General features: G+C 33.7%; 1 pseudogene; it reads right to left on the bottom strand.

The window, feature by feature from the left end:
• LOC125690838 (heat shock transcription factor, Y-linked-like) overlaps nucleotides 1–14,713 on the bottom strand; it is a 187,546-nt pseudogene extending 172,833 nt beyond the window's left edge.
• Between the last annotated feature and the right edge of the window lie 254 nt (nucleotides 14,714–14,967).

The following is a 14,967-nucleotide window of genomic DNA, read 5'->3' as shown; positions in this document are numbered from 1 at the left end:
GCTACTGTGCTGTGAAGCTCAGATGGTTGGACTGGTACCATGAAGTTCAGTTGGAGATGATTAAGAAACACCACTCTCATGAAGTGAGACTAAGAGAGCTGGGAGTGCTCAGCCCGGAGGAGACTTGGAAGGAATCTCATCTATGTCCATAAAGGATGCAAAGGAGGGTGTAAAGAAGGTAGAGCCAGGCTCTTTTTATTGATGCTCAATCCCTGTACAAAAGGAAATGAACAGAAACTGGAAGACATGAAGTTTCCTGTGAACATGAGTAAACACTTCTGTAGTGTGCAGGTGGCAGAACAATACTGGCACAGTTTGCCCAGGAGCTGAGTATCTACCTTGGAGATGTTCAGAAGCCACTTGAAAATGGACCTGGCCCCCTGCTCCAATTGTTCCTCTTCGAACAAGTGTTGGGCTGGATGACAAGAGGTCCCTGCCAATCTTTCTAGCATTCAATCATTCTAGTACTGTGAAAAACTTTTGTATTTGGAAAATAATGTTTCATTTTTCTTTATCATTATGCGTTGTTATGCTACAAGCAACCCTGCACAGACATAGCACTCTGTTTTTTTGTTTGGTTGGGGTTTTTTTGCTTGTTTGTTTGCTATTTTTCTGATATGCTAAATGGTATACCCATCATAAGATCTTACTGATCTAAGAAGATGAGATAGTGAGAGCTTATTGCTCCTTACAAGTGAAGCATAGTAGTAGCTGTACTTATTGTGGAAGAAATGGATAAATGGAAGGCTCTGCCATTTAATCTGAACAACCTTGGGTGTCATTATGGAGAATTTGGAAATACCTTAATAAACTCAATTATCTGTTATTTTAAATTAATTCAATCCAACTCTAATCAAATACAGTACATTAGATGAATTTTATATAGGCTAGTTGAATAATTGTTTTTAGTGTGATTCATCTTCAGAATCAGAGATGACATTCAGTAGACCACAGCATAAATTGCAGTTGGCCTGGAATTTAATACAATAAAACAAGGTTTCTCAATGGACAAGATAAAGTAAAGTGAATGATGACATTTTTATCTGTTGTATGTTCAATTCCTATTTATGTTATCTACAGTCTTGCAGAATATTTATGAAATATCAGGTAGGCTAATAAAATAAAGCTTTGGAGATCAAGAGTAAAATAAATAAATAATTAAAAATTGCTATGCTTCATTGTTTCTGTGATTGAATTTTCTCATTTGAAATGTCAGAAGACAAAACCATTTCCCTTATTTAGAACGTGCATTACTTAATTAAATTTATTCTACATTGTAAAATTGAAACGCGCAATTTTTGTCTTGCTGGAAATTGTGTTTGGATATAAGCAAGATAGAAAATATTGTAATTCTGTGACAAGTTTATAAGAACTAATGCTTTTCTGTCTTAATGAACTGCCGTTTTGGAATCCTCGACCCCACTTTTCACTGGAAAGTATAAAAAATAGTTTCACTGTTACTGCGAGCAAAGAATGTGCATAGACCCAATACACATATGTTTGAGTTCCTGAATATATTAAAATGCATTGAAAAGCATTTAGAACTGTATCTGACATTCTGTGTCAAAGAATATCAGGGAAATACTGTGAATGAAGTTTTTAAACAGGAACGGTCTTATTTAATACTATATCCTTTTTTTTTTTTTCTTTCTGAAACAATATAGAATGATAGATACAACATGGCATGTATAGGGTGGCGTGCTTGTAACTTATCATCTTAGTTCTTGTCATTCATTTTACCATATCAAACAAAACAAAATGTAGTAATAACTAGTAGTGACTGATGTGGCTCTTTATACAATATCACAGTTGTTTTAAAGAAGATTAAGTAGCTTTTTAAAAATTATTTAGAAGATGGCTGTAATATATTACTTAACAAAAATGTTTTCGTTATTTTTAAGCTTGGGTTTTAAATCAGCTAGAGAGAAACTGCATTTTCAGTGGAGTTGCTGTAGGTTGGAAACTACTTTTTTGTATTACGCTTCGTGAGATAAGAAAAATTAAGTGGTAGACAATATCCAGTAGCTGAACTAAGAGGTATTCTTCCATTCTTTCAAATTTGTATTGAGTTGCTGAAAGGCATAGTAATCTATGCTTATCAAGCCACTTTCTGTTGCTTCACAAGTTGCCATATTTCACACTGAAAAACAGTACATTCAATTGCAGTGCTTCTGTAGGTAAAAAGATATTATTTCTTCCACTGAAAATCAGCAACTATTTCTCTAGACTACCTCTTTTTCTGAAATGTTAGTAAATAATCTTGTCCAAATTATTAACTTAATATTTTATTTACTACTTTATTTACTACTTTATTTACTTTTTATCATAAAAATTATTCTCGTAGATAATTTTTCCAGTGCTTTTCTTTTCATTTTCATGTGCTTAACTACACTGGAAGCATTTAAATATTGCAAACACTGCTCTTTAATTGTAACTTTCTTTTTTTTAATTAATCAATAATTTGCAAGAAAGGAAAAAAATTATATATTCTTGAAAAAATTCTAAATTTGAGCACGTATATTACTGTTTCAGACTAGATTGTGATAGACCTTCGAGGGGCTTATAATCATTATTTTTCTTCTACTGTTTCTTCTATTATTTACAGTTTAATATATTTTATTTGCAATTCATATATTTATTTTTATATTATTAAAAACAAATCTGCATTTATGACAAATTTAGATAGAATTGTTGCTGCCCAAAAGGCCAACAATAAAAATGATGAAGAAGTTCTACTGTGCACATTTTAGGATTAATGGGGAAATTATATGAAATTCGTAGGTGAGTAACTTTAATTAGATTTTCTCATTTTTCCAAACATCGAGATAGCATGCTTCTCTGTATTCATGTATGTTTTCACCCTGTCATGTCTCTAGAAAGCTAAAGAAAGTGTACTCTCTGTCTCTAACTTTTTTTTTTCTCACGTTTACACAATGCTTCTAAAACATATTACATTAATTCACAGAGATTTTTTTCTCTTAGGGAAAGGACAAGATGAAAAGCTATCCATATCTTCCAGATATTCGTCAGACTGCCTCTACAAATAAGTCCAACAGTGTTGAAACTGGTGTAAACTGGTGTAAATAATTACATTTTGATATAAGCACGTCAATATATTGAGAATGCTCACATGGCCAATGAAATGAATTGTACATAATATTTGACCACCAAGTTTCAGATCCTGGTGACTGGATGTTCCTTCTACTCTTCTCTTTGCCAGTTTATAACTAACATATATTGGAAATATTTCCAGTCTTGATGCTTTCTCTAATAACAAATATATCAACACTCACCAATGTGAACGGTACTGCGAAAACACATTACAGAACTACAGTAGATGCTATGTGCAATACAATTATGTTTGTATCTAATTTGTAGAATTACATAAACGTCAGTCCTTAAAAGACAAAACATTATTTGTTGCGAGACAAGAAAAAAAATCTTTAGTAGAATTTAAAATAGAAGCACAAGTCAAAAAGGAGGAGGGTGACATTTGTGAATATAAACTCTTTATCCCATTTTAGGCACCTCTAACCTATTTCTGTGCAAGTCTAATGCCTTGTATTTCCTTGAAAGTTCCAACTATTCCACATTTTTAGGTTCCAAGGCTGATGAGGTGGCAAACCTGTGGTAAGCTTTAAAAAATATGTTTTCGACACTTCGATCATTGCTGTCATGCCTGTATAATCCAAGTAAATGTTCAGGAAAAGGGTTGCACTTAACCATGCTTCCAGAACAATGGGATTTCCAGTCTTAGTTTCTGCTTGTTGACAATGCTGTAATAAAATTAAGAGGGGCAGAACGCTTAAGTAATGCTGATGACCTGGCTTTTATGCCCTCTGTGAGGGGTCTGTATAATTATTCATCTTTGTGGCTTGGTTAAGTGTATCTTCCAGTTAGCTGAGGAATAGAAGAACAGATGTTAATAAATGTTAATAAATAAATAAATGGTAATAAACAAACAAACAAACAAACAAACAAAAGGCCATTCTTCAAGTCACAGAAACAACTAGACCTTAATAAGTGACTTGAAGAGTCTAATACTACTGTCATATTTATTTTTGCTTGTGACTTCAATGACCATTCAGATTGATAACCATCACCTAAGAGGTACATTTTTTGTGACAAATCTGACTGCAAATATTCAAAGTAGTAGTCATTATTCAGTGGAATATACTTTTCCCAATACGTTAACATTGAACTAGCACCTAAGTTCAAGGGGAGGAAAACATGTTGCTGATAGAAGAAACTTCACATAGATTAAATTGTAAAATTTGTTCTCCTGCACTCCTTGGGAAGTTAATTTTTCTTTATCACTAAAAGAAACATGCATAGTCTGCCCAAAACAAAGTTCAGTTTTCATAATTTACACTGCTGTTTCTTTAAAACAGTAGGAAGCATTTCCTTACATTGTCAAATCATATTTATCTTTCATCACAGAACAGTGGGGGTTGAAATACAGGGTAAATTGGCTGGAATTGGAATTATCACATCTTTCTTCTGTTTTATTAAGGAGAAAGGATTCTCTATAGATTTAAATTGTTTGTTTGTTTTGAGGAAGATTTAACAAAGTACAATGATCAGAGTTTGGAATAACAAGCTTATTATTAGAAGGAATCATATATTAGTGAATTACAGCTTTTGATCTGAATACGATAAAAAAACTTGTTTGTTTGTTTGTTTTTAGTTGAATAAGAAATTTCTCTGAACAGTGCCTGGGTAATGACTGTGGAATCAGTACTGTTGCATTTAAAAAAAAAATCATGATAATATGCAATGGTAGTTAAGGGAAATAAGAGGGCCTGAAAAATGAAAAAGATAAAATGATTCACTTTGTGTGCTAGACTGTGAAAGTGAAATTTAATTATATCAATTTTCTTTTAATCTTTAGATTCTAGTGATAAGTATATTACTGCTGATTCTGAAGGGCTTATTTTTTTCTTCAGATGTCTTTAAACATAATTATGAAAACTGATCTTAGAGATTTTAAAGCAAAAAAGCACATAAAGGGGCATTCTTGATTTATGAATGAAATGATAAATTAAAAATATGTAGTATTCAGAGCAGCTTTTCTTTTTCTTCTGTAGCATGACTTACCCTCCTGTAAAGAGGGACTTAAAGTTCACAGGACTGATTTGTTAGCATGCTACATTTTCATTAAACAAATTTTAACTATGTAGGTCAGATTGAAAATAATGCCACCTTTTAATTTCCGTGGAAACTACAACAAATACAAAGAGTACAGTATCATTATTTGATAGAGCAAATTTTCAGCTACAAAACACTGTTTTTCAACATAGTCATTACTATTAGCTATACCTTTTTCCAGCAGTGAACAAGAGCCTGAATATTAAGCTTGTATAAATGTGTACCAATGGGAGTGACCCACTGTTGCTGTTGCCACTGCAGAAAGGCACCACTCACTGGCAGGGCTCACTCTACTCCTTGGTCTCCATAAACATTCATTAAGCTTTGATGAAGCTCTTCATTTGCAAGAATGGTAATTAGAAAATTTGCCATTTACTTCAATAGAAAAAAAGTTTCATATAAATTTTGTACTGAAAGTTCATTTGAATGCAGAAGCCAATGGCTGTATGCAAAACTATGTTGGAACCTCCACAGAAGAAAATTCAGCCTATATGTGTCCAAAGCAATAAATGTATTTTCATTTCTACCTGGTGGCCAATGTGATTATGGTTCCATTGTGGAGTCATTCTTGTTTGATAGGCAGAGTAGATCTGTGAAGAACTTGATCTTAGAAACAAAGGACTCAATACGTATAAATATTTGTATTGTGTGAAGACTTTCACCATAATGAATATAAAAAAACTATGCACATAGAAACCAATTAAATTTTTTATTATCTTACCTAAGTCCTATTAGTTTCTCATGGAAGAAATAAATATGTGACTCTGGACAGAAATAGTTGTTAGGAATACTTAAATTTGAAATGAAAAAAATATGGTTATGTTTTTGGGTAACAGAAACAACTAGCATGTTGACTTCAAATGTGTATTTAAGAAGATAACTGTTTATGATAAAGCTCATTATGAGGCTGTTGTGCAGTGAGATTGTGTTCATATCATCCAGAACTAAAAAATTACACAATTTTTATTGCTGAGCATAATGTGATATGCCATAGAATACTTCTTTGGTCAGTTTAGGACAGTCATCATTGTAATGCCATCCTCAAATTCTGTATTGCTTTTCAGTAATGTGTCACTAGTTTTGTCACAGATGCTACAGAAGCAGTATGTACTACAAAACCAGCAACTACAAAATTTTACTACTAGGAACTAAAATAATTGTAATATCACTTAATGAGGCCAAGAAATCACGAGAAGAAATGATTTTAAACAGGAGCTAAGTATTATCTACTGATATCAGTGGTTGAATCACAAAAGTAAAGAAAAGTGGAACTGCAGTATATAACTTTGAGTTAAAGAACAAAAGTAAGATGTATATAAAGATAAAATTTTCCTAATAAAATGAGGTGATATGCACTAATTTAAGCACACACAAATATGAGCTACTCATATATTTAAGTCTATCAGAAAATATGAAGGGAAAATAATGCGATGGACATGCCACACGCTTTTTATTTATGTCTCTGCTTTAATTATTAAATTAAGATGATTATTTCCTGGTAGGAGATATATTTTCTGGGTATTTAGAAGAATATTTAACAGACAAACTTTCTAAGTGTGGAATGATTTAACTTGGTTCTGTTACCTGTTTAAATATAGTAAAACAATGTTTGAAAAATTTAGCATCAAAAGTAATCCTATAAACCTACTTCAATATAAAACTTAAATGTTTTCCAATTTATGTCCTTAGAGTATCTTTGAATAAAAGCTAGTTTGTATATCAACTGAATCAACCATCTCGAGTTGTGATATTTCATGGACCGATTAGTTTTTTTACCATACAACTTCTGTTAAATATCCCAGTCATTGTAAAATATGAAAGAAAATATATAAAGGACATTAGCATATTTCTCAGAATAAATAGAAATATACTGTATTTTAAATTTCTGCAGGAGATGTACTATACAATCTCAGTGGTGAATGAAGTGATTTCCTGATCTTTACAGAGTCACAGAATCACAGAATGGCCAGGGTTGGAAGGGACCTCAAGGATCATCAAGCTCCAACCCCCATGCCACAGACAGGGTCACCAACCTCCTCATTTAATACTAGACAAGGCTGCCCAGGGCTCCATCCAATCTGGCCTTCAACACCTCTAGAGACAGCACATCCACAACCTCTCTTGACAGCCTGTTCCAGCACCTCACCACTCTCACAGTAAAGAACTTCCCCTTGACATCCAACCTAAATCTTTCCTCCCTCAACTCAAAACCATTTCCCCTTGTCCTGCTGGTCCCAAGACAGACTCCTGGGGGACACCGCTCATTACCGGCCTCCACCTGGACATAGAGACATTGATCACCTCCTTCTGTCTGCAGCCTTTTAACCAATTTCTTATCCATCGAGTGGTCCACCCGTTAAATCCACATCCCTCCAATTTGGAGATAAGGATGTGGTGGGGGGCCATGTCAAAGGTCTTACTCAAGTCCAGGTAAATGACATCGGTCGCTTTTCCCTTGTCCACCGATGCTGTCACTCCATCATAGAAGGCCACCAGATTGGTCAAACATGACCTTCCCCTGGTGAAGCTGTGCTGGCTGTTTCGGATCACACGCTCATTCCTCATGTGATCAAGCATGTTGTCCAGGAGGTTCTGTTCCATGATCTTCCCAGGCAGAAGTGAGACTCACCATCTCACCTCTTCTCACAGAGATGAGACTCACCATCCCGTAGTTTCCCAGGTCCTCCTTTCTCCCTTGTAAATGGGACTGATGTGACAAAAACAAAAACCTAAACATCTGTTTTCTAATTATTTATAACTAAAAAATCTAGTTTGAGAATTAAAAAAAAAGCTGAACATATGTTGAGTTCAAAGTAAGATTATCCTTCATTATTGAACCAATAGATTAACCAGCTGTTAACGTTCACATTCTCTGAACCTTTCACATTTTTTATAGCAATATTTTCACGACATAAATTTTGGAGGAATGATATTTTGGTTGGAATGTTTTAAGCAGTAAATTCATTTACTGCTCAAGAGCATTTGAATGTTCTTAAAAATATTTATATCACATATTTTCTGCCTCTGTATCTCACATAACATACAAAAATTTAGAGCAATATAATTCCAAATGTTTACTTAGTTAGCTCCAAACCAAAGACTATAAGTCCAGACAAAAAAAAAAAAAAAAGTTTAGAAAACTTATGTTAAAAAGAAGTAGACAAGTTCATCAAGGAACTAGTTGGATTTGTACTCTCGAAAGACATGCTTTTAGTTAGAATTAAGGCACTATGTTATTGGTTTAAGTTGGTAATTAAAAACATTGTTTCTTTTTTTTATCCCTGATGTCCCTTAAGTGAAAAAAGTGTAAGACACTATGCTTGGCAACCTCCAGGTCTGAAGGAATGATCTAAAAGTTCAATTAAAGACGTTAACCGCCAGTCATCAACCACTAAGGATTCAATGCAGCTGGAAATGTGCATAGTCATTTATATGCTATACTGACATGCAGTATATCCAGTGAGTTCTCATATGGGCAAGTTTAAATCATGAGTTTGTTTTGCATTAATATTTAGTGACAGGTTCATGATTTTATAAGACCATTATCAAATCAGTGTGGGGAAATTCAGTTCTGATATATCTGTACATTGCATTCATGCATTCATCTGAAAGATTTCATACAATCAGTTTCAAAATTGGATTATGCTTCTATAGACTTGCATTTCATTTTGTTTTGAGCAAGATGTTTCATTCTATCACTCAGTCCTCTAAGTTCTCACTATAAGAAATAATAAATAATGCTTTCTTTTTTTATTTGCTCATTTTCATTTATAATTTCAAAGCACACTGTCATCTTTCATTCCATCATTTCTTTCTGGAGCTGAGGAATCCTAGTTTTCCATAGATGGAAAGCATTCTATGCAGCTGAAAATCCTTGCCAGTTTTCTGTATCTCTTGTACATTCTGAAGTGGTACTAAAGCTTTAGACAATGACTTATGTTCTTTTCCATATCTTGCCTAATAATCCTGCAATTCTACATGTCTTTTAGCCAATAGAGCAGATTCTTTTTATAAGAGCTTCCAATATCTTTTTTCAGAGTGCAGATATCTAAATTCAGGTTATTGCTGAAGAACTTTTTGTTTGTTTGCTCTTATATATATATGCTTTTCAGTTTATTTATTTTTATTTGCTTCTGTGTATCTTCTTCTGAATATACCTGTTACGAAGTTCACCTTATATTTCATGCCTGTCATTCAAAAACATAGTATCTTGGTTCAACTATCTTTGTTGTCATCTTTCACTTTTGACAACTGTTGATAATTTGTATTCTCAGAAAAATTCCCATATTACTGCTTGCGCTTTTTTTCCAGATTATGCAGTTAGGAATGCATTGTGCATAATGGATCCCAACACAGACTTCTATCCAATCCCATTAGTAGTCTGTCTTTTTTTAGGAAATTCACTATTTATTCTCTCTACTTGTGTTACATATATTCATTACTTACATTCTGCCAACAGTGGAGAACTTCCATTTTATCTCAGATATACAAAGTGATTCTTTAAGGTGCCTGAAACAGAAGTATGCTTCACCATTTTCATTTGTGGCTTACCTTCTCATTTCATACCTCAAGGTCTGAAACAGATTTTGAAGCTGGCCTTTTAAATTTGATCTTTATTTTTATTCTATAGACTTATCAGTTCTAAAAGTGTTATTCTATGTGCATTCCATTTCTGATTATCATATACTTTTCTGCTTTTCCTGCTGAAATTTTCCTTTCCTAAGGTTTCCTAACTCTTCCTCAGATAAATTTTTTCAAAGTTTTGTTTTGACAGCAAATTTAATTGTAACTGGGAGCAATGAAAGTAAATATTCAGGTTGATGATATTACATATTAGAATATAGCACTTTGTTGTAACAAAATTTTAGTTTCCAGCTTATCCTTTTTTATTCTCAAACATTTTCTCTTCAGGGAAAAAATATTCCTTAGAGTGATACAGCAAAGAAGAGCTTTCACAAATAAATGATTTTAATTGTTTAGATTGAAAAGAAGGAAAAAAAAAAAAAAAAAAAAGAAGACATTAGAGGATTTCTTTCACCTATTTATTTCAATGTTTCTTTCAACCAGTCATCCACTTGACATCAACAATTGTTCATCAACAATGAACAGGGACACATACATCTAGAACAGGTTGCTCAGTGCCTGATGGGACTGATGTGCTTTTTTATTATTAAAAATATTTTATTTAATTTAATTGAGTAAGAAGAAAAATGCAAGCAGAAAAAGGGAATAGAAAGAGAAAGGGGAAGGGAAAGGCTAATGTTGAGGTTCATTATTTATTCAAAGGATGAACTATCTGACTTTTTGTATTTTGAATTACTGTTTTAATTGCAAACTCTTGCTTATACCTCAGTCGTGAAAATAAATTCAGTTTGTCTTCTCTTCAGAAACTCTTTATCATAACAAGAGAAGGAAAAAAAGTATTGGGGGAAAGTAAGCATTCCTTTTTGTCTTTATGTACAAATTTGCTGTGAGAGCTATAGCTCACCAATGTACTTGCTTGGCACCCCCACTCATGATAGTGAGCTCATGATGGTCAGCCACGAACCTATGCCTGCCTCTTCCCCATATCATCCCAGCTGTTTCTATATGCCCTCCATACTGAGAAATTAAGAAACAGCAAATTCACCTTTCACAACTTGACTCACACAGGATACCAATTACCTATTCTTGCATCTGTGGGGAGCATTATTCCCTTTTCTTAGAAAACATCAGAGAAAATGACTTGTTCAGAAAAAGGGACACCCATGTAGATATTCTGTAGGGAACTGATAGATCCAGCACCCATTCAAAGATCAGATTTGTAGCTAATCAATTCAGGAATATAGTCACAACATGCAGGAAGAATCCTGAATGAGAAGATAATTTCAGAGCTATTACTATGAATCACAGTGTCACCTCAGTGTAGGAATTGTCAATCTAGTGCTGCTCTCAGTGTAAAAAGAAAAAAAAAAAAAAAAAAAAAAAAAGTGGACTATGTTAATCTGGGAAAAAATATCCTTCTCATTACATTATTTTCATGTATATCGTAGACCAATAGGTGCCACCATTGCACTGTGGTTGTCACAGAAATTCTGAAAGAATAAATAAGAGGAGCTGTTTTGTTTTATAGTCCAAAAATGCTCTTCTCATGGGGAGGGGGAGTGGGAAACAGGTTTGTTGTTGTTTGCTTTGGAAAAAGCAATTCTGGGCATGTAAGTTGGTTGTTGGATTTCTTATTCTTTTTTGTTGTTGCTGTTTCCTTTCACTTCTTTTTATTTTTATCCTGATTCATTCTAGCCAGAATGTTGCAACCTTAACATTTCTTTGTAATTGTTCAAAGCCTTTGATCACAAGTATCCAAATGAATTAAGCTTTAGTAAATTGTGTGGATATGCCTTTGTGTCATTTTATTGCTGAGCAAACAAAACCACAAAATGACTTCATCTGATTAATTGCTCATTCCTTTGGTGACCTAAATAGGACTGATCTGATGCTTTTTTATTGGATTTTTATATATGCAAATCTCATGCTATATACATATACAGTAGTAAGACACAGAGTACTGTGGAAAATTCTGTTGAGAACAGAATTTGTCAGTATTGGTATTCCTTTTTTCCTAACATGATGAATGAAAATATGCCTTTTGGTTGTATTTATAACTTTTACACATACTTTAGGATATGTTTCAAAACCTCCCTGTATTACTGCTCACTAGGTAAAAATTGAAGATAACAGCACTTTTCTCAGGTATTCCAGAACTTAACTATTGACTTATTTAGATGAATTTAGAGTACAAAGATGGTTATTTGTTTAGTTGTAGGCAACTATAGTACTACGTAACTGAGAAATGGCAGGTACACAGATAATTACAAAGATGATAATAAGGAAAGTTTCCTATACTGACTGATTACTTCTCTGAATCCCAATTTACAAGTAGTTTAAGAGTATCGTAGATGAGAAGAAATATCTATTTCAGTATCTCTTCATATCATGCAGCTGAGACTTCTAAATGAGTCAGCAAATACTGAAAGCTTTTTTTCTTTGCAATTGCGATGGATGCAGAAAATGTGATAAAGAACCTTCAATTTACAGAAGTTATCAAATCTTTAACTGGCAGTAAATCAATACCAGTATGACCTGGATTACACTAAACTACATAGAGATAAAAGACTTGCCCTAGTTTCTTCACTTATTTGCTCTTATCTGCATGGCTATATTTTATTTGGTTTGTCTTGCTTAATCCTGTAATGTGTCTCTAATGTATTAGTTACAATTTCCACTCAGTCACTTTCCTATTGCACAGGTGTCAAGAGAGCATAATTCCTTCCTATTAAAATCCCCTGGTTTTCCATCACTTCCCATAAAACCACTGGAGGGGGAAGAGTGTAAGATCTATAATATGTCATGTCTTAGTGAATTGGGTTTATTGTGGTGAGGAGCAGTAAGGGAGACCATATGTCATGCCTAGTTGGCTGAGAGCAACCCAGAACCAGGTCCTGCATAGCCTGATCAGTGTAGCAACATGTCTAGGCCACTGTGTCTTATTTAATAAATAGAAATTGTCAAACAAAATACATTTCTGATGACATAGATAAAATGTCTGCCATAAGCTCATGCATATGATTCTCTGTGTTACTTTTTCTTTTTTTTTTTCCCCTGCAGAAAGCCATTAGGAAATATCTATAACTGTAAACTAATTAGGTTGAGGGACTTTGCTGAAACACCATTACTATTATCACTTGTTAGACAAGAAATTGGCTTTGGTTGGGCCTTTGACAGCAGCACTTTTCAAGAAAGTCCCTGTCTGCAGCCTGAGGGAGGGTTCAGAAGGAGGGCACTGAACCAGGGGCTGAGGGATCCAAATCAAAGGGAAGGAAACCTAAAATATTTCAGCACTGACAGTCAGGCTCCTGACAAAACATCTCAGTGCCACTGATATTTTTGTGTTTCACATAAAATATCTCATAAAGCACAAACTTGCCATTGTTTCTGCCATTTAACATTTTCACTAGAAGTATTTGTAGTTTGAGCTTTTCATAGCTGAGATTTCAGAATCTGCAACTGCCTGACAGCTCCTACATCAGGAAAAGTAAGGGCAAATAATTAGTAAAAGCTAGAAAAGACCAGCACTGATGCAATACTGCCCTGGGTGTGAACCAGGGAGATGATTTCATGTGCTAGGCTGTGGGGTCCCTGTGTAGCTGATTAGGTGTTTAACCCCAAGAGATGGGAGATGAAGAAAGATCCTGAGCGTACCATAATACGTATTCTGGTCTGAGTTCCAGTTTGAGCTCTGGCCTTGCACATCAGTTCCACCACTTTCATACTATCCTTTTTGCCCAAACTTTTGGTTTTGGCTTGTGTTCAAACAGGCATTTAGTTTTTTAAAACATCAATGTTTATTCTAAGTGTTACAGGAGGCTGCTTTTTCTTCAGCAGCTGAATGATTTTCCTGTAGATTGCAGCAGCATTTTGTGGAAGAGTGATAATGAAAAATCTACAGTATAATCTAAGTCTTATTAGACTCAACTACAGTAAAAAACAAATGCAAAAAGATCCCCAAAATTTTGTTAATTTCACTAAATGTTATGGAAAACCACACAGAAGCCTTTCAGTATATCTAGTTAAAGCACTCTTAAAATATGTTGCTAGAAGTGGTATTTTACATTAATTATTATCAAGGTTGATTTTTAAAGAAAAAATAAGGTTAAATATAAATAGCTGCTAAAGCAGATCCCCTGAAAACAAAAGGAGACATGAGAAAAAAAATCTGAAAAAAATGAAGTATGGATTTTTATTGCTCTTGGGCAGTTGTTTTGCACAATTATTTGACCTTTTATTGAATAAAATCATTCTTCTAGTAAAAAAGCTGCCATCAGTTTTCTGTATTTGCCCTTTCTTCTTCAAGACTGTGATTACAAATATTTTAAAATACGTCCTTCCTACATTTATCAACATTTTAAAGAAAAATACTGGATTATAGTATTAAAAGGATTTTCTATTGTACTTTAAAAGTCTATTTTTTTCCCCTATAGAATTATTGAAAATACTTGTCAACTTTTTTTTTGTTTGTTTCTTTTTTCAGGGAAAAGTAGATTTTTTTTTTGTTCTTGCTGTTTCTTCTTTTCTTATACTCTCAGCCAGTCATTAGCCTAAGTTCAAAACTCTTTTTGGCTCTACTGTTAGCATACAGCTGTATTAAAGCACAGCAGAATGTTCTGGCAATCAGAGTCTTCTGCTAACAGGCTGTTGAGAGTAACAGTTCCCAAAGGCTCATGTGTTCATGTAGAAACTTCCTAACTCTTTCAGAAAGAGCTCATTTCATGCTATATTTCAAAGCTGCAATAAATACCACAATAAATATTCACTGAACTTTAGAAAAAAAAAAAAAAGAAAAAAAAAAAAAGATGCTAACATTCACATGTAGCAAACATTTTAAATTTACATTTTCACTAACAAAGTTTGTTGAAAGTTTTCTTCTTTCTGTTCCAGTTTTTACTCTAGGTTGCTGATGCAGCAGCTGCTGTTCTTCCTGTGAAGACACTTTCATTTCCACATCGGGTGCATAGTTCTTTACAGTCATAAGGCAATGCAAAAAGAGCTAATTTTATTTTCTTTCTCTTTTTCTGATTATTCTTTCTGAGTGATGCAATTATTGTAAAAGGCTGTACCTTACTCCAGATATTATATTGGAAGCAACATGTCATCAGTAATGACCTTGTTAAGCATTTTATGTAGAGATTTCCCTAATGGAGTCACCTCATTATAGGTGTAACAAAATTTTAAATAAGCAATGTTCCTAGAAATAATTAACCTATATCCACTGTTTACTATTTA

The sequence above is a fragment of the Lagopus muta genome, chromosome 3 (assembly GCF_023343835.1).
Source record: "Lagopus muta isolate bLagMut1 chromosome 3, bLagMut1 primary, whole genome shotgun sequence".
NCBI lineage: Eukaryota > Metazoa > Chordata > Aves > Galliformes > Phasianidae > Lagopus > Lagopus muta.
The sequence above is the reverse complement of the archived record's forward strand: the minus strand, read 5'-3'. Positions and strand labels throughout refer to the sequence as shown.